We start from the raw sequence: 23,405 nt of genomic DNA, 5'->3' as shown, positions 1-23,405 counted from the left end.
AAATAATAATCATGTGACAACATCAACTTGTACTTAAAATATGAGTTAACGCGCTCACTTGGATTTGACAACCCTTATATTCATCAATCGTTCTGGATTGCTACATGATATCGTTCCTTTTATACAGCCTGTCTCAGAAATATTAAATCTCAACTATACACCATGTCAAAGAGATTCCTCTCTGTCGAAATACAGGGCCTCTTATCCTCAGCATCCTGCTTATTCCACATCACTCATCAAATACAAGCTTACTCTGCCTAACTTCCTCCTAACTATTCTCATAATATTTCATTTCCGTTACAATCCATTTCTTCTTGCTTGAAATCTTTTAAATACAAGCGATCCTATGACAAAACAATTTTGTAATGATCACACAATTAACTTCTCGAAATTTTTTCTGACCTCAGGAGCAAAACAGCATACCGTTATTTTCTGCATCACAAACACACGTCGTCACGAAATTTAAGTTTCCCAAAATGCTGACATGATTTTCTTCACTGGATTTCCATATAAACCGCAAATATTGCTTGACATTAGTGATGAACACATAATTCATCATCATCATTTCAAATTTTACCCTGACGTAAATATTATTGTTATTCTTGGATAATTTGGTACTTGACTTTATCACACTCATAACGGTTATATCATCGTTACCATTATTGTAACATTTACCGGCTCGAACACTATTTCATTGATTTTCATTGCAATATTTAACTTCACTTTTCTTTTTAAAGAAATTAAAACACATTTTAAAGTCTCGCGCACTGACATAAATGATAGACAATTAGCATCTACAATGGAATAACGACAAGACACTTCCTCATCATTATTAATAATCTTGGCAATAGTGGCCGGTATTTGACCCGTATTGACTTGATCACAACAAATATGTAGGTGGATGGTCCGCCTAGCCAATACTAAATATTAATTATTTATATATTTATATTTGTTACTTCCTCATCATCGCAATATACTTGATTACACACGCCACATATACAACGCGATGTTATGATTAATTAATTAATTAATTAATTTAAAGGGATGAGCATTTACATTTCTAACTACAAAACATTATATATAAATTAAACACACCTGTACTTGTGTAGTTTGGCGTGGAGTTATCTCACCTAGGACTTAGACTATCATAATTACAGGATACATTCTTCACTTAAATATTACCTTATACATACACGGATTTTATACTTGGGTTAAAGCAACACACGTACCATAAATTATTCTATACACATATAAGAGTTAAACCGCCTCGCTTCATGTCGAGAACTCAACGAATATAGTTTGTGGAAATCTCCAATTCCTTCGTCTCCAGATGTTCCACGGGTGTAATTGACCGTGAGACACAAGTTTATCTCGGCCAGCCCACAAAAATTCTCCCTTACCGATTAACAAAGTCACATCGACCGCATAATTCACAACAGCTATCCATGAATCTGCTGTCTCCCTACGCAGGAGTTCAGGAATCCTACAAGTATTTAACTTATAATTATCCTCCCCGACCGTGATAGATGTAACTACAATGTTTCAATAGGTAATTTTGTCTTCATTAACCATTGACAATTGACGACCACTGGACCGATTTCTTCGAGACTAACTCCAGATATTCCACCTATTTTTCCAGTCATGATGGTGTTGTTTGCTGATTTCTTCCGTTGCTTTAACGGGCGTAATTAATTAATTTCGTGCAGGAGAATTCCCGCGCATTTTGACTGCAAGTCCTTGGCACTTGTCACTATGCTGCCAGTATGGATGCTAACTTCTCACCTAGCTTAATTAAATAAATTTCCACTCTGTGGACTTACGTCAACAGACATTTCCCAAAGTTCTTACGTATTTCTTTATTAATGACAGTGCCGAAATCTCTCGCAATGAGGGTTATTATCCAGAATTTCATGATTAATTACCCGAGGTTTTCCGAAATGTTCCGACCTCGTTCAAATTGGTGGGCCGCTTTCCGCTGTGAGTTGTCACGCCACATAACGCGAGATGAGCTTGCAATAAATAAAAATATGGTTGCACTCCATCTTGTAGTTGCGATTTCTTTTTTAGCAAGGTATGGGTTCACTACTTGTTCACAAAAATATGTGGTTCCTGTTCATCAAATCATATGTCTGTTAAATACTATCCTGGGAATTAGGCATCTAGGCATCATCCATCTACTGTATAAATAAATTTCATCAAAACTTTCTGACAAACAGATGTTGTGACGGACCCGCCATTGCTCATGTCTCACAAATTCTAAATGGGTTACTATTTGGTATTCTAACGACCCATGGCAGAAGTCACCTAGCGGTTAATCAGCAAGGAATAATAATAATAATAATAATAATAATAATAATAATAATAATAATAATAATAATAATAATATAATGAGTACTCTCAATAGGACACCGTTTCGCTATATTCACTGATCACTCAAACAGTACGTTCTTTACTTCATGGAATCGTAACTTATTGTAATAAACTTGAAATGCTTTCTCTTACATTCTTCTTCCTGTCCCTTTTCCGTCTGATGTCGGCACTTGGTACGGTTGCTTAGTTTTAAGGCAGAATGCCCTTCCTGACGCCAACCCTATATGAAGGGATCTACTCACTATTACACATTTCTTTGGTAGTTAATAATGTGAGGTGATATGTTAAAATGAAAAGGATTGTCTAAGGACAAACCGACAGAAATTATTCTACTCAGTTAAAATCCTTGACCTCAGCGGGAATCGAACCTGGAGTCGTCTGATCCGAAGGCCATTACGCTGACCATTTTGCCAAGGAACTGGACACTCTTTAAATGGAAGCGACTATTAAAATTGTAGTGACAGTTTAACCACGACATAGACAATCACCCTATGTTATGTGAATTTGCGCAGTAAATTAGACGTAGAACATAAATGATAATGTTATTGGTTTTGCGTCGTCCCACTAACTACTCTTGAAGTTTTTCGGAGACACCGAGGTGTCGGAATGTTGTCCCGCAGGAGTTTTTACCTGCTACGAGGATGACCTATTTGATAGACCAATGAGAGTATTTTGAATTGCGACGCGTTTCACGACTTCTTCGTGGTGTTTCGTTTTTATTAAATATTTACCGCAGTCAGCGCTATTCCTTATATTCAGCAGAAGGAATAAGTTTTGCCTGTCTTAATACGAGATCCGTGAATTTTGTACATACTCTACGGATAATTTAATGTGCTAAATATTTGATGTACAAATGGCCTCCTGCAAGTTTACATTAAGTTTGTCACATAAAAAAAGCTACTACACCACGCGTCGCCTCACCTATTTAGGCTCTATACGTAAAATCATCTCTTTAGGGTTAATACTAGAACTGAATCCTCCTCCACAATTTGCATGTCGTTACATGAGGCTTTCAACATAATCTACTAATCTTAAACCACCGTATCTTTTCACATATATTATCTCGAAACATCGTTACAGGCGTTATGACATTACAAAACAAATAAGGAGTTACATCAAAAATAATCCTCCTGCTTCGATGCGAGTGTTGCTGTCATTTTTATTTCTTATATCTTATGAAAACCTGATCTTGTTGTATAGCCTATATGCTATTGCAATATATTCGTAGTAAAATAGTTCACCGTTAACATCAGAGAAAATTACGTTAACACAATTATTGTTATTATAATAATGAATTCACTTTGAAGATATACTCACTGACAAAAATGTTAAGCTCCAGAAAGATTGGTCTATGTTGGACAGAATTTAGTACACGGATATACCCCATTAGAGTTATAATGGTCAGTAACATATACACTGGCCACCAAAGTGATTGAGTTGTGCCACCGCGATTGTAACGATCGTGCTATTAGGCATGTGTAGAGAGTCAGTCAGTCAGTCAGTCAGTCAGTCAAAATCGAACGCAGAGCGGAGAGTCAGTGTAGTGTCATTTGAAATTGACGGATTTGGTAGTGGCCGTATTGTAAGTCTTCAGGAGGCCGAATGGTCATATCGTGCAATTACAAGGCTTGTGGAGCATTCACATGTCACAGTAGCCTAATGTTGAAACTAAAGGGCATGTGAAGGAACCCACACACGTCGTGAATAAGACCATACCAAGGGTGCGCGCGGGCCTATGACCTTCGATGTTAGGCCCCTTTAAACAACAAGCATCATCATCATCAAGGGTGCGCGCCACGTATTACGGATTCGCATGATTTCTGAGGCATGCCAAGATGTTACTCGTCGCATATTACAATGAGCAAGAATGTCTTTACAACGTCGTGCTGAAATCTGTATAAACCAAGGTGGTCATCATTTCGAGCATTTGGGCCAATGACCTAGATGTTAGGCACCTTTAAGCAACAAGCATTATTTCGAGCACTTTCTGCTCTGTATGCGGTTGCAGGGTACCCTGCTTCCTACCTACAGACCAAAATGCCGTAGACCCATCAGGCTACGTAACAACCAATAAAACAGGACCAAAAACTAATTCATTCATTGGAACAAGTAGGTATGTGACAATATCACATCTAAAGCGAAAAGTAACATTTACAGGCCTGGGAACTGAGCCCGTTTCCTGGCAGCTTGGCTCCACAACAGCAGCGACGCGTGATTTAGCCGCCTTGGGCATGGAGTGCCGGGACGTATGACTTGCACGTATGGAATCTGTTCGTAGTTCTAATATGCACTTCTTGTCCAAACGTAAGGTATGTTATTCCCAGCTGTGAACATTTTAAACATTCATTACAGTTTACGTCACTGAAATAACATTCGCGCTAATGATTTCATCTATACTTTCGAGCATGAACTCAACGGTATGCTTGTACTAAAGCAGCATTCATACGATTCAGAAAGGTTGGCTATGCTATACAAGTTTTGCGTATCTCCAAAAACAAAGGGGCTAAGAGGTCACCTGATTTATTTATTTATTTATTTATTTATTTATTTATTTATTTATTTATTTATTTATTTATTTATTTATTTATTTATTACCGTTGCCTTCCTACTAAATAAAGAAGCTTTCAAAGGTTTTAACATTGAAAGATTAAGAGCATTCCTTCGATGTGTGAGTAACTTCAACACATTTTTTTGGAGACCAGTGATAGAAGTTAATTTATATATTCTGTAACCTCTGTAAAGGACACATGTCATATTTTTTGCATGAAGGTAGCTGTATTAAATTTCGAACTTCATTTATGAATAGCGGAATATAAATGTGATAGTCGTGCGTGGTTTGAAAACTGCCTGTTTTAAGGCTCAGGTGGCTCAGGCCACTGTGGCAGTCGCAAGGCCCCGAGAGACGCTCACCAATCAGTCGGAGTGATATGAGACCTCCCCAACCCAACACAATTATACCACGCAAACATAATACAGCACGCGACAAATATCGCCAATCAATCAATACTCTAAAGGCTAATGCCTTGCGATGCAACCACTCTTTTCTTTCATCGGCTGTTCGTTTCAGTTCCATGTAGTTGGCACAACCTAACCTCTTCTTGATGTCGTCCAAATACTTCATCCTAGGTCTTCCTCTCCCTTTCTTTCCCAGCACTTTCCCTTCAAGAATGTTATTGATGAAAGTATTGTGTCTGATGACATGTCCAATGAATTTTTATTTCCTGTTTTCCAAATATCACCAAAGTTACAATAAACGTTTTAGTATCAACACTATTGTATACCCATTCAACTGGAATTCCAGTAAAAGTAAAGTGTAATTGAATCCGTTATTTCAGAAACAACACATGTTACATTTTCTTAGTTTTAAGAATTAAAAAAAACTATCCATTTTGAGTGAAACTTAAAATATTGACACCAAAAAATTATATGTTTTAGATCTACTTGACAAAAAACTAATTTCCAAGTCAATTCGAACGCCTGCAATTAAAAAAGTAAAAGAAGTGCACATGTGCTGTTTCTGCAGTAATGTGGCGATTCCCATACAGTTTGAGAGTTTGTATGTACTAATAATTATATTCTCGCCAGAAAAAGTATAAAGAAGTAAGAGTAGACCTACATCATCCATGTGTTGCACCTCTACTGCCAACTGAGGCTCTCACTGCTTAAGTTGTTCAAGACTTTTGATTTCCTTAAGATTCATTGACACTCGGCACTCAACGTAAGCTTTTTCAGTATGGGTAAATCCAATATTATTTGTTTTTTGAGAAGGAAAATGTGTCAAACACTATAGAGTCAATGAAAGGATAAACTAGTACTCTACCCTTGTCTAGCTTAGAAAACCTCAACTCTCTGTATGTTGAAACTTTGAAAGCTATTTTTTTCTTTTGGTACAAGGCGGCTAGAAGTTTCGACAGAAATTACACTACTTTTGTTGTGCTTGGGCTTCGTACTGGAAAATAGCGAACTACGCTCTCAAATTTGCCACTATCGCAAAGGCCCATTAAAAGCTTTACAACTGTGTGATTTTAGTTCTGTCCGCTGAATAGTATTACATTTTTAACTGAAGGAAGCAGGATAGATAAATACATCCACAAGAAACTGCAAATCTCATCAAGTCCCTTATGGGCTTGACCATCGTGATACATTTACAATTCAGCCTTATTAGATTTTAGATTGCTAATACAAAAACATTCAACCACAACAACCTATTGGTCTGGAATCGGTTAAAGTGGCTGATTTTTGCATAAAGACAAATACGACAACAACCGTATCGTCATTTTTATTGGCTGCCATCTTTTTGATCTTGAGCGCAAGTGGACTGCGGTCTTCCAAAAGAATATCCGAAGTTTTCTCGGAAGCATTTCCGAAAATATCTTTCTTTTACTGCATTCGCTTAGTCAGGATTGTCTTTCATAAAATGGTCATGCATCATTGTAATGTTCATCCTAGCATCAATATATATTTTTAGGCTTACCTCCGTAGTGGGCAACTTTCACTTCATATTTTGAGATATGTTCGTTGATCCTCACAAATACATCACCACTGCTACCATTATTGCTCCTTCCTTTATTTTCCTGGTCAATCGAGAGGGTTTGCACCAGCACACAATAAGTTACAGATTCGACGAACTTGACTTGCAGAAACACCTAAAAACTCATTAAAGCCTCTTTGCAAACCTCTTTAAGTTCACCCCTGACCTTAACGTTGTAAACGAAGGAATGTTGTTTCTCTTTCCTTGAATGTACCGGTACTTGAGCTGCCAAAACAATTCCTTGTTCTTCTTCAGCAAAATCAAGCTCCTCTAAGGGGACTTGATTAATTCTTGCAATGCGTCTTCTAGATCTAGGTCTTCATTTTCTGGATTCAAGCCTACCTCCTCATTTGGACCTAAACGTACCCTTCCTTCTCTTCGCCTCCCTCTTTTCAAAAAGTGTTTGTAAGTATGTATCGAACATTCCTGCTCTCTAGCAAATGAATATAGTCCCATACTTCCCTTTTATCTTCTTCAGTTATGTTAGTAAATCATCGAACCGCACACTTGCAGTTATGAAAAGTTTGAGTTTTAGCTGAAAATTGTTTACCACTGTAAGATACGTAAGCTTCACCTTTCAATCTTGCTTTCCTAATAATATCTCACTTGTACTTATCCTCATTCACAACACTTTTTCTTCTTTTATACTCTGGCTGTATGTCTTCTCTTCTATCACTTCCACTCATAAATAATTCACAATTTGGTTAAAACACGACACATAAACGCAGCTAAAATCAAGAAGGTTTTGTCTGTAATATTCAAAGAAAAGAGAGAACGAATTCAACACCTGGGAACACCAGATGTTTTACTTAAATAAGCTCATTGCTACCAGCGCACACTGGTAGCCGAATATTTCCCTCTGCAGAAACAACACATGTACATCACATGTACCGTTTCTGAAAGAAATTGACTTTCCTAATCGACTTTTGTTTGATGCATGTAGACATCGCACAAGTTCCTTTTCTGAATAAAAAGATGGTCCTAAGATTCTTTTATCCAAACCCGGTTCTAAATCAATACCCTCAAAATGACATGTCTCGTTCCTGAAATAACCGATTCGATTAGGAAAATCGCACATTGATTTCGGAAAAGGTAATTTCAAATTCTGTAAATCTGAAGTTAATTTAAGAAAAGTTACCAATTTCGGGAAAAGTAATATCAATGTCTGAATAATTTAAATTATCCTACAAGAAACATCTCAGAGCTACTAATTCAGGGACCAAAGCCTAAATATGTTTTTAAATTTCCAGAATAATTATGAACACTGTAAACTTTGATGTAAATATCCTGTAAACTGAATCATCACTAAACCGCTCTCATTTCTGCGCATAAACTTTCTGTCTGTGGCTCAAGGTCGATCTCTGCGTAAAGAAAATTGTAACTTCATTGAAGCAGCCACAGGGGTACCGGGTTTCATTGAAGACCGCTAGAACTTCTAAATGGAAACATTAAAGAATGTACAACAAATATTAATTGAATCCTTTTGTTAGTTTCACGCATAAAAATTAACACCTGTGGCCTGAAATAATAATAATAATAATAATAATAATAATAATAATAATCATTCCGAACACATTTATTTGAGTGATGAAAACATGAACAGTTTCTGTTGTTGTCATTTTTGTTGTTGTTGTTGTAATAGTAAGTGATTATGCAGAAATATTTCATGTAGCTAACAAATCCAAAAAATGAACACTCCACCCTGACGAAATTCTGTGTAGGATTCAGTGGCTTTATTTCTACTAGGGTATGTTAAAAATCAAATCTCATTATTTTTAGTAAGCCTAAATGTGCCCTTATATTACAGAATGAGACAAAATAAACAGCGCAAATATTACAATCATACTCTGAACATAAAATAATGCTGAAACCTGCCACTGCAACGACTGTATGTGCAGCACGATGGCGCTAGACCCCACACTGCGAGGGAATCGCTTGCTACAACACTTTGGAGATCACTTAATTTCCCGTACAATTCCCATCACCGAGCTCTATAGCTGCAGTCGCTTAAGTGCGGCCAGTATCCTGTATTCGGGAGATAGTAGGTTCGAACCCCACTATCGGCAGCCCTGAAAATGGTTTTCCGTGGTTTTCCATTTTCACACCAGGCAAATGCTGGGGCTGTACCTTAATTAAGGCCACGGCCGCTTCCTTCCCACTCGTCCCATCGTCGCCATAAGACCTATCTGCGTCGGTGCGACGTAAAGCAACTAGCAAAAAAAAAAAAAAAGAAGAAGAAGAATCCCATTCCCCGGCTATCACGCCCTCAGATGCCTGACACGCTGACACCTTTTGTGTCCTCGCGGCAACCTGTATTGATCAACTTGTTCGACAAGACCGTTATGAACAATTAGTGAGACGTGGGGGTGCACATTTTGAACACATGCTGTACCCACACAGTTAGATACGTGTTGACAATGTTACCTTGCTTGTTATAATGAAGTATCTTGAAGTTTAGAGCATGTTTCTAATTTCAGTACTCTGTTTTGCCTCATACAGTATTTGAATATAGAAAATTGAGATTTCTCCAACATAATGAGAAGCATATTCTTCTCAAGGCGTCCGACTCATTGGCTGAATGCTCAGAGTTCCGGCCTTCGGTTCAGAGGGTCCCAGGTTCGATTCCCGACCGGGTCGGAGATTTTAATCGCTTCCAATTAATTCTTCTGGCACGGGGACTGGGTATTTGTGTTTGTCCCAACACTTCCCTCTTCATATTCAAACAACACACTACACTACCAACCAGCACAGAAACACGCAATAGTGAGCACATCCCTCCATACAGGGTTGCGTCAGGAAGGGCACCCGGCCGTAAGCAAAGACCAAATCCACATGTGCGAAACAGTTCACACACGTGACCCCACATATGTGGGAAAAGTGGTAGAAATACAAAGTAGAAGAAGATTCTCCTCAAGGCATTACCGTTCAGTTGGAGAAAAATGAAATAACGGCTGCAACATTATAAGTCAATAAATTTTTTCTAGCTTCTCATAATGTAGAATTATTTTGGTTGCTTAATAAGAGAGCTTGAGCATCATAGATAGGAGGAATATCTGCTAGCATGGGTATTTCTTTGTTTTTACTAGTACTAGAGCTTGTAATAAGCTGAAACTAGGATTGAGAAGAAATCAGCCGTCGCCTGTCTCTGAGATACCACTCCAGTACTCATCTGCAATAGAATATGAAATAGAAAAACCACGAAAAATTACTTCAAATTTTACCGAGGATAGTATGTTCACCCACTTCTCTCTCACAAGTTTTGTTACCCGGTGCCGAGTACTATGGTACTTCTTTAGATCCTCAAGCCAGTCTAAAATTCAATGAAGAGTCGGGTCATCTTGACAATGGGCTATAGCACTTTGTCTAGGCCAAAACGAAGCAAAGCCATCTCGAAACAAGCCAAGAAGGCCTTTAGAGGAGTAGAAGGTAAAGTCTTCTGTAACCTCGGAACTAACTGGGTTAGAGTAGACCTCAGGAATTAAGCTCGTATTCACTTTTTTAAGGCTGAGTGAATCTCAAAGCCATGTGCCTCCGCAGAAGTGGAAATCTCGCATCTAATATGTACGATTTCTAGGTAAAGAATCGATCTCGTGTCCTCCCGTGTAAACTGATCAGGTCTTTGCCACCTCTGATAGCCGCTCCGTATGCCTCGACCACAGCAGTGGATAACTCTGTTGAAAATATATTATTTATAATTGCATGTTACGTCCTAGTGATTTGAATTGTGTCCACTACTAAATGTTTTCATTCTCCCTTGAAGGGGTAGGAGGACCTCCTAGACGGTGACACCGCCTCTCAAGCCGAGAGATTTGCATCAGAGAAGGAAATGTGTGTACAAGGTGAGTGGGTTGGCGGCCGTGGCCTATACTTGGAACTGTCCCGGCATTCGCCTTAGTGCAGGAGAATGGAAAACAACGGGAAACCATTCTCAGGACAGCCGACGGTGTGAAGCAGCCCCTCTCTGTAGAGCCGTGTTCACCCGTCCTCTGCTCGGCTTGCCGGTCGGAGTGCAGTCGGACCATTTACCAGCCGTGGCCACTACAGAGTAAGTGTAAATGAAAATCCACAGCCTGTTTCCAGTCATTCGATCGGGTCAGGAATAGAATGAATTAAGTCCCCTTCGAGCGGCGAGAATAGAAATTGTGCCGGCTGCCGATGCCTGTCGCACTCTTCTGGGGCAATGATTAATGAATGACAGATGAAATGAAATTATATTGGAGAGTGTTGCTGGAATGAAATAGACAGGGAAAAGCGGAGAAAAACGTGTCCCGCCTCCGCTTTGTCCAGCATAAATCTCACACGGAATGACCGGGATTTGAACCACGGAACCCAGCGGTGAGGGGCCGGCGCGTTGCCACCTGAGCCACGGAGGCTCGTACAGAGTAAGTATTATATCAAAAAGGTCGAACACGTCAGATCGGGAGAAACTTATAGTCGTATTTCAAATTATCCGAAACATAAAGGACCACTGACCATACATCAGGTAATGGAAAACTGTTTCATAACGGAATGCTTCCATATACAGTCATTGCACCTAGCAAAACCGCTATGTTATGTATTTCATCTTAGAACTCTGAACAGAAAGGTTCAGTATTGCGTGAACAATCTGAAAAAATTGTCATTCTAAGTGATACATGTGTTGCGGGTCAGTATTTCTCCCCTCAACATTGTCACACAGACGTATTTCGGGACACAGCAACGATATACAGTATTCACTCGTATGTGAATGATCACACAAAGGAGGAGATGCGTGAAAGGAAAAATACCCGAGCTGTGCAAGAGTTTATTTAATTTTCAGTTTATCTGGAATATATTTAGTTAACCCACTTTCCTTGAGTCAGATATTTCATTGCGACAAACAAATTGATCAACAATGATACATCGATTTTGATACAAAATTGAAAGCATCCACCGTCATTGCACGATGAGTGTGATAGGCTAAAACGGAACTTGTTTTGGCAGTGTCTTAATTATTATTTGTGTAGGGCAGAGCCAGATTTATTTATTTATTTATTTATTTATTTATTTATTTATTTATTTATTTATTTATTTATTTATTTATTTATTTATTTATTTATTTATTTATTCGTACAGTTCATTCCAGATTTTTTTTAAAGGCCATCCAATCTTAAAAATAGGACTTAAGTGAAACTTAAGAAGTAAAAATTAAAGAAAGTCAACGAATTAATTAAAAACCATATTTTTAAATGAAAGTTAGCTGTAATGTTCGCTGTATTTCATAATAATGTTATTAGCTCCTTCTGTGAATCAGTGGTAATGTATTAGCTTCAGGATCCAAGATCGCAGGTTTAAATATGAATATCGGAGGCCTATAATATCGGCATGTAAAAGATCCCTGGTGACATACTTACTGTTAATCCGATAAAATAGATTAAATCTCAACCACAGGTTACCCAACAGTGTTCTTGTTTCTTTGTCATCTGGTATTGCAAAGCGGAACGTCGAAGTTGACAAGCAGGCAGCCTAAAAGACATCAGAGTGCATAAGGTAGCTGAGGTGATACTACTATTATTAACAATATTCCGTCAATAAATGAAATGGCGTACGGCTTTTAGTGCCGGGAGAGTCCGAAGACATGTTCGGCTCACCTGGTGCAGGTCTTTTGATTTGACTCCCGCAGGCGACCTGCGCGTCGTGATGAGCATGACATGATGCTGAATGAAGACGAAACATACACCCAGCCCTCATGCCAGTAAAATTAACCAATGATGGATAACATTCTCGACCCTGCCGAGAACCGAACCCCGGAACTAGGTGACCAAAGTCCAGCGCGCTAACTATTTAGCCACGGAGCCGGACATTTCATCAATAAATATGTATACACTAGAACAATAAACTGCTAAGGAGATATTCTATAGGAGCACTTTGAGCAGCAAAAGTTAATGGCAAAATGATACATAGCATTTTGCTCTTAGAACCAAGAATCGCTACAATCAAAATAACACCGACCATTTGGAATTACAGTTCTATAAAGGTAAGAAAGCTGGGCACATAAACTAACATAATAGATCATAGGAAATTCTATTTACAGTTCACCATGAAGCAGCTGAGTTCACAAATTAACAACATTGATCACACGGCATTCTAATCTCAATTCTGTACAGAGAAGTTAAAATTAAGATATAATTCGTGCTTGATCCTTGTGTTTGTAAAATTGCGAATCAAATATGAAATTATTTGTGATTACACATTGAAATATATGCTTAAAAACTTATAGATCATAATATTCACTTATTGTAAGTATGGGAAATGTCCATAACAATAGATCACCGACTCATTTAGGACTGCCGGGCTGAGTGGCTCAAACGGTTGAGGTGCTGGCCTTCTGAGCCCAACTTGGCAGGTTGGATCCTGGCTCAGTCCGATGGTATTTTTAGGTGCTCAAATTCGTCAGCCTAGTGTAGGTAGATTTACTGACACGTAAAAGAACTCCTACGGGACTAAATTCCGGTACCTCGGCGTTTCTGAATACTGTTAAAGTAGTTAGTGAGGCGTAAAGCCTAAAACATTATTGTTAACACCCAGACTATGAGCTAGAGAGATTGACAGGACGCGCCTAAAATTTGTATTTACAACACTAAGCCAGCTGTAAGTCACCGACTTGTAGCTTTCGTGCTACATTACTTGCAATGGAATATTTTGTAAATTATGAGTAAATGCGTTGTACTGAATATTACGCTGCATGTCAGAGAACATCGTAAGTAATCGCGCGAATTTGCATGCGACTGCTTTTAACTACGGCAGCCCAGAAGACGGTTTCCCATATTCACACCAGGCAATTGCTGGGGCTGTACCTTAAATAAGGCCACGGCTACTACCTTTCCCATACCTCCGTCGTCTAAAACCTTGGATGTGTTAATGAAACGTTAAACAAGTAACAACAAAGTAGCTTTCAACTGTTGTTACCCAATCATAAATCATTTAATTCTCATGTATGTTTTTCTTGTTCAGCCAATCACTATTAATCAGCATTTATGGCAATCTCTCAGGTGGCAGACTACCTATCTGTTGTTTTCCTAGCCTTGTTTTAATGCATTCCGCTCATTCTTCTTCTTTCGGCTTTCGTATTTCTTTCTTAATCCGTTTACCCTCGAGGGTTGATTTTTCCCTCGGACTCAGCAAAATATTCAACCTCTACCGCCTCAAGGGCAGTGTCCTAAAACGTTAGACTTTGGGTAGGGGGACAAAACTGGGAAGGAGGACCAGTACCTCGCCCAGATGGTTTCACCTGCTATGCTGAACAGGGGCCTTGTGGGTAATAGGGAGATCGGAAGGGATAGACCAGGAGGAAGGAAGGAAGGAAGGAAGGAAGGAAGGAAGGAAACGGCCGTAGCCTTAAGTTAGGTACCATCCCGGCATTTACCTGGAGGAGAAGTGGGAAACCACGGAAAAACCACTTCGAGGGTGGGGTAGGTGGGAATCGAACCCCGTCTACTCATTTGACCTCCCGAGACTGAGTGAACCCCGTTCCAGTCCCCGTACCACGTTTCAAATTTCGTAGCAGAGCTGGAAATCGAATCCGGATTTCCAGGGGTGGCACAAACCACTACACCACAAAGGCGGACTTCTTTCGTAATTATGAAATTTCTTGTTTTGATATGAGTCCATATATTATTCTGTGTTCATGTCATTTATGTTTTAATTTTACGGTTGTGCCACTGCAATGAGGCGCTGCCACCGGAAGAGCTACCAACTGCATGTATTTGTTAATAATGATTATAGCATAACATTTTATGAAGAGCAATTACACGCTTAGTATGTTGATATATGAAGTCATATAGCTTACCCACTTGCTCTTGATACCACGAATCTAATACTCCAAAGAACTCAAACTTTCCTTCTCTATATGGTTGCTCCTATGACCTTCAAGACACTACCACATATATTTTCAACCTACATCAAACCTTTCACCTTTGTAGCTTGTATGTGAATGGAATATTCTTCTGAGAAAGGTCAGCGTGATATATGAGCTGTCTGAAGTATCTCCGTGAGAAGAGCTCGCAGAGTAACAACAGGTAACACTCTACTTCTTCTACTTCCTGCCTTTATATAATTCATGTCCCAATCGTACATCACGCAACCTAGATAAACACGCTGAAATTTTGTTTAGTTTACAGCTGCTATCTTTACAAGAAATACTATTATTAATCCAATATACTAGGTGAAACAGCTGCCCCTGCAGCCCAACAAACATGCGAGATCGTCGTCAGGTCGATAATTCTGCTGGCATCACGTATGGTACCCATGCACTTCAAGCACATCCTGCGAAGCGTTCAAAACACTATTATTCTTCCAGTCATATGACTACAGACCGTTCGAAAAATATGGCATCCTTTCAATCACTTATCGTACGTCAGTCTACCATGTTACTTTGTCAAGATGTCGCGCCAAGTGACCGGGTACAGCAATACGCGAAACCAACGCTTGAAACTACGATGCAGCGACGTGGAGGGCGAACGAAACAGCGAACTGGAGAAGCAACGTACTCGAAGGCATTCTTATTCACTCACAGCTATGACGTAGCGCGCGTGGTTATACGATAACTTACCAGTACGGAGCGTAATATTGAGAGTTCAAATCCTACATCGTACAAACAAAATACATCGATATGAAGTTTCATTGGTCAAACACAGGCCAGCGTGCGCCACACTCAAGCCATAAAACGCTGCTATGACTTTTCTGTGCAATGCGCACACAATGATATATGGTCTACAATTATATATGGTAGGAATGAATTAGATTCAGTCATTCGTCATGTATTCCACCGATGAATACGTTGATATGCTCCTTATCTAGGGGGAAGCAAGAGGTCATTCGTTTCAGGCACTATGTCTGTGTCAGAAAAGGTACCCGAGCAGGTGACATCCGACTGAAAAGATTCCCCGCAATGTTAAAACGTATTTATGAATAAAAGATATACTTCAAACGATGAAAAAGAGGAGGTTATTCTGGACACAATTCACAATAACCCCCACACGAGTACACAGACGATTACACACCAGGTGAATATCAGCCAGGCTACGAATGCTGCATTGGCATATATGAATGAATAGATGAATATGAATTTTAAACAATCAGTGGATCCTACCCGCAATGCCTCACCTGGCCAGAAACAATATTACTGACCAAGGGACGTTTTCCAAAGCACAATCCTGAATCGATGATGCTTGTTTAAAGGAGTTCAATATCCCTGTGAACGGTTCATCAAAATGGCACTTTTCGCTAGTAAAGGAGAACCATGGGATTTTTCAGGTTGCATTACTAATCAAAGATAGCGTAAAATCACGGTGCTCCAAACATTATGGTACTACCACAAGTATTGTACATCGTACAGGTAACACACACCCCTGGTGTTTCTGACATAATGGCTAATCTCATAGGTAAGGCAAACCCATAGTGTTCCTCACCGCGGTGTAATAACCACGGGCGCCGGTATTACCGCAATGTTCCGCATATAGTGGGTACTAATCATAGGCAACGAACACCCACGGTGTCGCTCATATTGTGTTAGTAATCACAGGCAATTCGCAGACCCTTGGTGTTTCTCACTTAATGGTACTAACCACGGGCAACGTAAGACCGCGGTGTTCCGCATTTAGTGGTACTAATCACAGGTACTGAAAACCCACAGTTAACCACTCTCTGCTGCTACTAATCACAAAACTATTGAGTACCTAACAGAGTGGTACTACTCGCAAGTAAAGGCGATCCATGGTGTTCCCCGCATGATGGTACTAATCACAAGTAGTTTCATGGTTCTGATTCAATCATCCCTTGGTCGCCCCTTTCAGTCTCCTCTTACGACAGGCAGGGGATACCGTGGGTGTATTCTTCGTCTGCGTCACCCACCCACACGGGATAGACAAAGATGAAAAGAAGAAAAAAGAAGGGATTCGTCACTTCGAAAAATGAAGTAACGGACGAAGAAAGGCAAGGGCCACGAAGGGCGTGAAAATGAGAGACTCCCTAGGCCTCGAATGTTCTAATACCGTCGGGATCGGAAAACAACAAGAGTTGACCAAGGGAGGTCGGACAGGATAGATAAAGTGAGGAGTCTGGCACAGGTAAGTGGGAGCAATGCCAGTACTCAGATAAGGGCCCCGTGGTCGCCAACCCACGCTCCCAAGTTGAGAGCCACTTGGACCCCTTTTAGTCGCCTCTAACGACAGGCAGGGGATACCGTGGGTGTATTCTTCATCTGTTTCCACCTCCCACAGGGGGTAAGTAACCATCTGAATGAGACACATCCAGGAAGAAGGATAGGAAGAAGAGGACCTGCCTCATGGCCCGCCCGGTCACCGGACTCCTTCCCATGGGAGAATTTGAAATAAAGTTTACACACAGCAGCCATAAAATCCCGAGTGCCTTCGACAACTCATCGCTGAAACCTGCAGATCAATAACACTGACTAAGCTACAAAATAGAATATGCATTCAGCGGCGTGCCGAGATATGCATAAACCAAGTAATCACTCCGAACCCTTGCTAACGTAACTAACCGTTGTTAGTGCAGATGGACCCAACCCATCTTCGTCCGGATCTGGTGACATACCCACCACACACGAGTACACTTTCATTAACTGAAAATGTGCACAAAAGAGGATATATAACGTTCATTAAGACACGGTAAAATTAAATCAATCAAAAACAAAATGGAGACGGTGAGTCGAACTCGATGTCGACAGCTTTAAAGGTGGCTTTCAACGGTTTACACATTCACATCTGGCAAATGCTGGGGGCTTACTTATAATTAAGGCTAAGGTCCTTCCCGATGTATTTTATGGTTAGACGGAAGGTTTACGAAGAGATGTTTTAGAAAATAATTCTGGGCAATTATTGTCGAGTGCGAGATTTCGGTGGGATGACGTTTTTGAGTTGGAACTGTTTATAGATGACATGTACACTGCCATTATGGTCCGTACTACACTGACTAAGTAAATGTCATGGGATAGCGGAGCACTGATGCGCAGGTGCTGATGCTCACCATACGCCCCCTGTGCCAGCGGCAGTTGTATAGGAGACCTTGTGAGCAGCGGCTGTGCATGTGACAGATGTAACATGGAGCGTCGTCGTGAGCTGACACCGTTCGAACGGGGCATGGTGGTCGGTGCCCGACGGATGGGAAGTGCGATTTCACAAGTGGTGCAGGAATTCGGCTTCACACGATCAACCGCGTCCAGGGTGTATCGTGAATGGTTGAATGCGGGTGTCACCGTCCACAACAGACGAACGACCGGCCTTCCAGCCACCCTCGATGACCGTGACCGGCGACATCTGAGACGGATTGTCAATAGTGACAGACGGGCAACCGTGCAACAAATCACGGCTCAATTCAACACAGGCCGTGCTACACACGTCTCCCAGTGGACAATCCGTAGGAACATGGGTTCTATGGAGTATGGGAGCCGGCGCCGCACACGGCTGCCACTGTTAACCCAACGTCATCGGGCACATCGACGCGCATTTGTCGCCAGTCACCAGGGATGGACACTGGAACAATGGGGAAACGTGATATGGTCGGAAGAATCACGATTTCAACTGCACCATGCCGATGGGAGGCACCGTGTATGACGCAGACCGCATGAAGCGATGGATCCCGCCTGCCTCGTCCAGGGCGCTGGTGTCTCTGTTATGGTCTGGGGTGCATTTTTCTGGTATGGAATGGGCCCCCTAGTTGTTCTGGAAGAGACTTTGAATGGTACGCGGTATGTTGAGCTGCTCGGAGACCATCTCCACCCATTTTTGGCCTTCCAGCGCCCAGACGGTTCTGCGGTGTTTCAAGATGATAATGCGCCGCCACATCGCTCCCACGTCGCCCGGGAATGGTTCCAGGAACATGCAGGGGAGGTCCACTGACTGCCATGGCCATCCAGGAGCCTCGATATGAACCCTATCGAGCATATCTGGAATGTCCTGGAACGCAGGCTCCGTACCATGGATCCTGCACCCACGAACAGACCAGCATTGGCGGCCGCTCTGCAAACGATTTGGTGACTATCCCATGATATTTGCTAAGTCAGTGTAGTTTGTCCATAAGTTTTCGTCCTTTCTTTCACGCATTTTAATTCATCAAATATCAGTCCTCTATTTTATTGTCCACATTTCTTTTCGTCCTCGCTTTCTAGTCCTCAAGACATTAGTCCACTGTATCTGACTGTGTAGCGTAAAGGCTAGCGCTATTAGGTGCCGTCCTCGGAGGCTCGGACCGGTACTGCCAGAGATTTAAGCACGGTAGGAGGGCTGGTACGCGGTTAAAATGGTACATGCAGTTCACCTACATTGAGGGTGTGCCTGCAAAGAACTGCACCAGATCGGGATGAGGACACGAATTAACTTACTTCGTCCACTCATTTTACGTTCACTGTCATTTTTATATTTTTGTGCCGACTTTAATTTCAATCCATGATGTTGTTTGCTCCTGGTCGGTAATAATTTCAGCATTAATGATACTTTCTATTTTTCCCTTACAGAGAATTTGAACACTTCCTAGCTTTCGATACATCTCCAGCCAAACTGAAAGAATCATTTCCAATTATACCGACTATGAAATCAACTATAGAATAAACCAATATCCTCTAACAATCAGTTATAAAAACTCTGCACTGAAGACGGTAATTTAGAGGAAGAAAGTGTTCAGCAATATAACAGCCTTAAGTATTTTGAATAGTACTAAGGCAGACGTAAAATTGATACTTGAGTAAGTAGCAATTAAACTTACTTAAAACTGTATTCGATTATTGCATATTTCTTTTGCAAAAATAACTTCGATCGTTATTTCTGCGTATGATATGTGCAATGGTAAAATATGAAGAAAATGAACTATAGTAGAAGGTAGCAACTAAGTGAATATGAGCATAATGGACATGAAGATGATGGAGAAAATGTTGACGGGAATAATAGTGATGGACCTTGAGGACAAACAAGACGTGTGGATAAAGTTAATGTGGACAAGATAGGAAGAGGACATAATAGTAGTGGATATTCCATCTCTTAACATTTGGAATTATCATGGGATGAACAAGGCGTGCCACGTCCATATCAATACGTTTAAATACTGTTCAAATCGGAGAGGATAAGAAGGGAGATTTTGCCTGAAGGCGAAATATATCCCCTATTATCTCTTAAAGAGACGACTTCTGACATTTCTATAAATAAAGGTATTGTCAAAGGAAGGGAAGGGACATGAAGCGCGCGAATATTGAAGACTCTCTATGCTTCGCAAATCGAAAGAGGGAAGTCGAGCTGGAAGGATGTAAGCAAGGAGTCAGCTGCGAGAATTTTGATGCATTGAAAACGTCAGGGGCTCTATGGTCTTCAATCACGCTCTCAGATTCAGAGTACCTGGGAAGACATATTTTACGAGGACGAGTTTGAAAGTAAATGTTCTGATTTTTTGTGCACATCACCAAATTTATTCAAACATTTGTAATAGCGTAAAATGAATGCCTCGTTTCCTTGACGATAGAAAGTAGCGTCCTGTTCGTTGAACACGACCAAGTGATGCAGCGTTACACATCTGCTCTCTTGTAACATTTCATCAATGCGTCTGATGTCGATCAATGGCCACTCCACTCTTCGTCTTTGACATTTGTTCGAGCCTCTGCAAAGTGTGTTATGTTAATATAGTAGACTAGTCTTTTTTTCAAGCTTTACACTGTACATACGAAACCCCATGGCACAAACAGCCCCGAACGGCCAAGGCCTACCAAGCGACCGCTGCTCATCTCGAAGGCCTTCAGATTATGAGGTGTCGTGTGGTCTGCACGACGAATCCTCTTGACCGTTATTCTTGACTTTCTAGATCGGGATACAATGTATATAAACAAATTGTTATTATTATTGAGAATAATAATAAAGAATACTATCGTCACCTTATAATTATGTAAATAATTAACAATAATAATAATTTATTTTTTATTCTTAAAATATAATAATACTGCATTATTTAGCAGCTGTAAGATGTTCAATTTGCAGTCTATTTATTTTAATTCTGCACATGCAAATTTTGTATTTTCTGGTTAGATGGACTATGTGGACCTCTTCACGTGACAACTAGTTCAGTGCGTTACTCATTTTTAAGCGCTGGTGTGCCAAGGTTCTCATTTACCGCCCTCTACAGCTGTGTCACCCTGTGGGTGGGGGCGGTAGTATAACACCACGGTAATCACTGCCAGTCGTAATTTTTTGCTACTTGCTTTACGTCGCACCAACACAGATAGGTCTTATGACGACGATAGGACAGGAAAGGCCTAGGAGTGGGAAGAAAGCGGCCGTGGCCTTAATTAAGGTACAGTCCCAGCATTTGCCTGGTGTGAAAATGGGAAACCACGGAAAACCATTTTCAGGGATGCCGACAGTGGGGTTCGAACCTACTATCTTCCGAATACTGGATACTGGCCTCACTTAAGCGACTGCAGCTATCGAGCTCGGTGCCAGTCGTAAGAAATGACAAAAAGGGTCCCCAGGGTCTTTTAACTTGTAAGGGTGGGTTGGCGATCACGGAGCCTTCAGCTGAGTTCTGGCAATGCTTTCACTTACTCGTGCCAGGCTTCTCACTTTCATCTATGCTATCCGATCTCCCTTGGTCAACTCTTGTTCTTTTCCGACCCCGACGGTACTAGAGCACTCGAGGCCCAGCGAGTTTTTCAATTTCACGCCCTTCGTGGACCTTGCATTTCTTTGGCCGATACCTTTATTTTTCGAAGTGTCGGATCCCTTCAATGATTTCTCTCTTATTAGTGTTATATAGAGGATGGTTGCCTTAGTTGTACTTCCTCTTAAAACAATAATCACCGTCACCACCACCACATCAATCTGTGCGCTAACCATCGGTGTAACTACAAGCTGTGTTTCTGTGTTTCTGAGAAGCAAAACGGGAAAGTTTACTCTTACGACAGGCAGGGGATATCGTGGATATGCTCTATGCCCCACCCATAGGGTAAAATCTGTGCGAATACAAATATTGTAATGAGACCTCCCAGTCAATAATATTTTTTATAAACACAGTATGTTTGGTATTCATCCCGGAGGCTAGTTCGATCCTCAAATAGTACCACCAAAGATTATGCAGTTAAAGGCAAACCGGAAAACTCGATGGTGGTGACATAATGAGGCGTACAAGGCACGCGGAGGAGTGAAGTAGTTTGCAGTTGTTTTCCTCACTGGGACAGAAAGTGCTATTGTGGCACGACCACCCCCTGTCATTACTCAGCACCACCCACACATCAGCAGCTTTCATACGGCCTCAACCCTAAATGAAACAGACTTCGGTATATGGTACATTTTGCTCTGGCCTGTGCCAATAGACAAATGCAAAAATACTGTACCCATCACTAAATAGCAACAGGCTACTCAAAAGCGTGGTGCTTCTTTATTTGTTTCACGTATTTGAATAAATGTTACTGTAACTACAATTGTTCAGCTATAACATAATATTTGTTGACCGTAATCGGTTATTCAACGTTTTAGATGGATACAAAACAGTGTTTTTAATGAAAAGCACATAACTCTAAAGCTTTAATCGCGAACTGCACTATATTCAGAAAATATTTAACTGGTTATGTTGGTAATATCTTTGTTCAAACAGGCTAATCTCCCACGCTGACTCGTAACAGAAATTCCCCCACGACACATTTCCATCATCACGATATCCTACGTCGTTCAGAAAATAATCCCTGAACTGAAAGGTAAACGTGATTGTGAAATATAACGTTTAACAACTCATTTTAATATTTTAAACGTCCAACTTGTTGGCTGAATGGTCAGGGTACTGGACTTTGGTTCAGAGGGTCCTGGGTTCGATTCCCGGCCAGGTCGGGGATTTTAACCTTAGTTGGTTAATTCCAATAGCTCGGGGCTGGGTGTGTTTGGCGTATTGAACATTAGAAATCAACCTAGGTAGGGCCCTCATCTTCATCTCCACAGACATGCAGGTCGCCTAATAGGCCGTCTGCTAAAAAAAAAGACCTGCACCAGGCCTCTCCGGAGGCCATACGCCATTATTATTATTATTATTATTATTATTATTATATTTTAAACAAGAATCTTACTTACTTCTACCTGTCGTTAATAAGCTCACCGGACAAACATGAGTCACCCCTGAAGAAATCATTACAAGCATCATTAATACCATGTAACTCCAACTCTGGACTTCATAACCGCCTGAATTCGGTTAGGAAGTGAGTCAACAAGATTGATCAGGTACGTTGCATCCAGGTTAAGCCACTCGCCGAGGGTTTGATCGCGCAATTCCACCAAATTGTAGGGATGCTGGGGTCTGCGTTTTATCCGCTGTTCCAACATGTCCCACAGATTTCCAACGGGGTTCAAGTCGGGTGATTTCGCAGACCAATAAAGATGTAATAGGGTGGAGGAGTGTTCATAAAGCGTTATCAATATACTCATCACGCAATTGTTGACTGAAAGGCAACAGCTGATCATCCAGAATGTTTAAATAAACATGTTTGTGGTCACCTCAATGAGCA

This window comes from Anabrus simplex, chromosome 4 (genome assembly GCF_040414725.1).
Source record: "Anabrus simplex isolate iqAnaSimp1 chromosome 4, ASM4041472v1, whole genome shotgun sequence".
Lineage (NCBI taxonomy): Eukaryota > Metazoa > Arthropoda > Insecta > Orthoptera > Tettigoniidae > Anabrus > Anabrus simplex.
The sequence above is the reverse complement of the archived record's forward strand: the minus strand, read 5'-3'. Positions refer to the sequence as shown.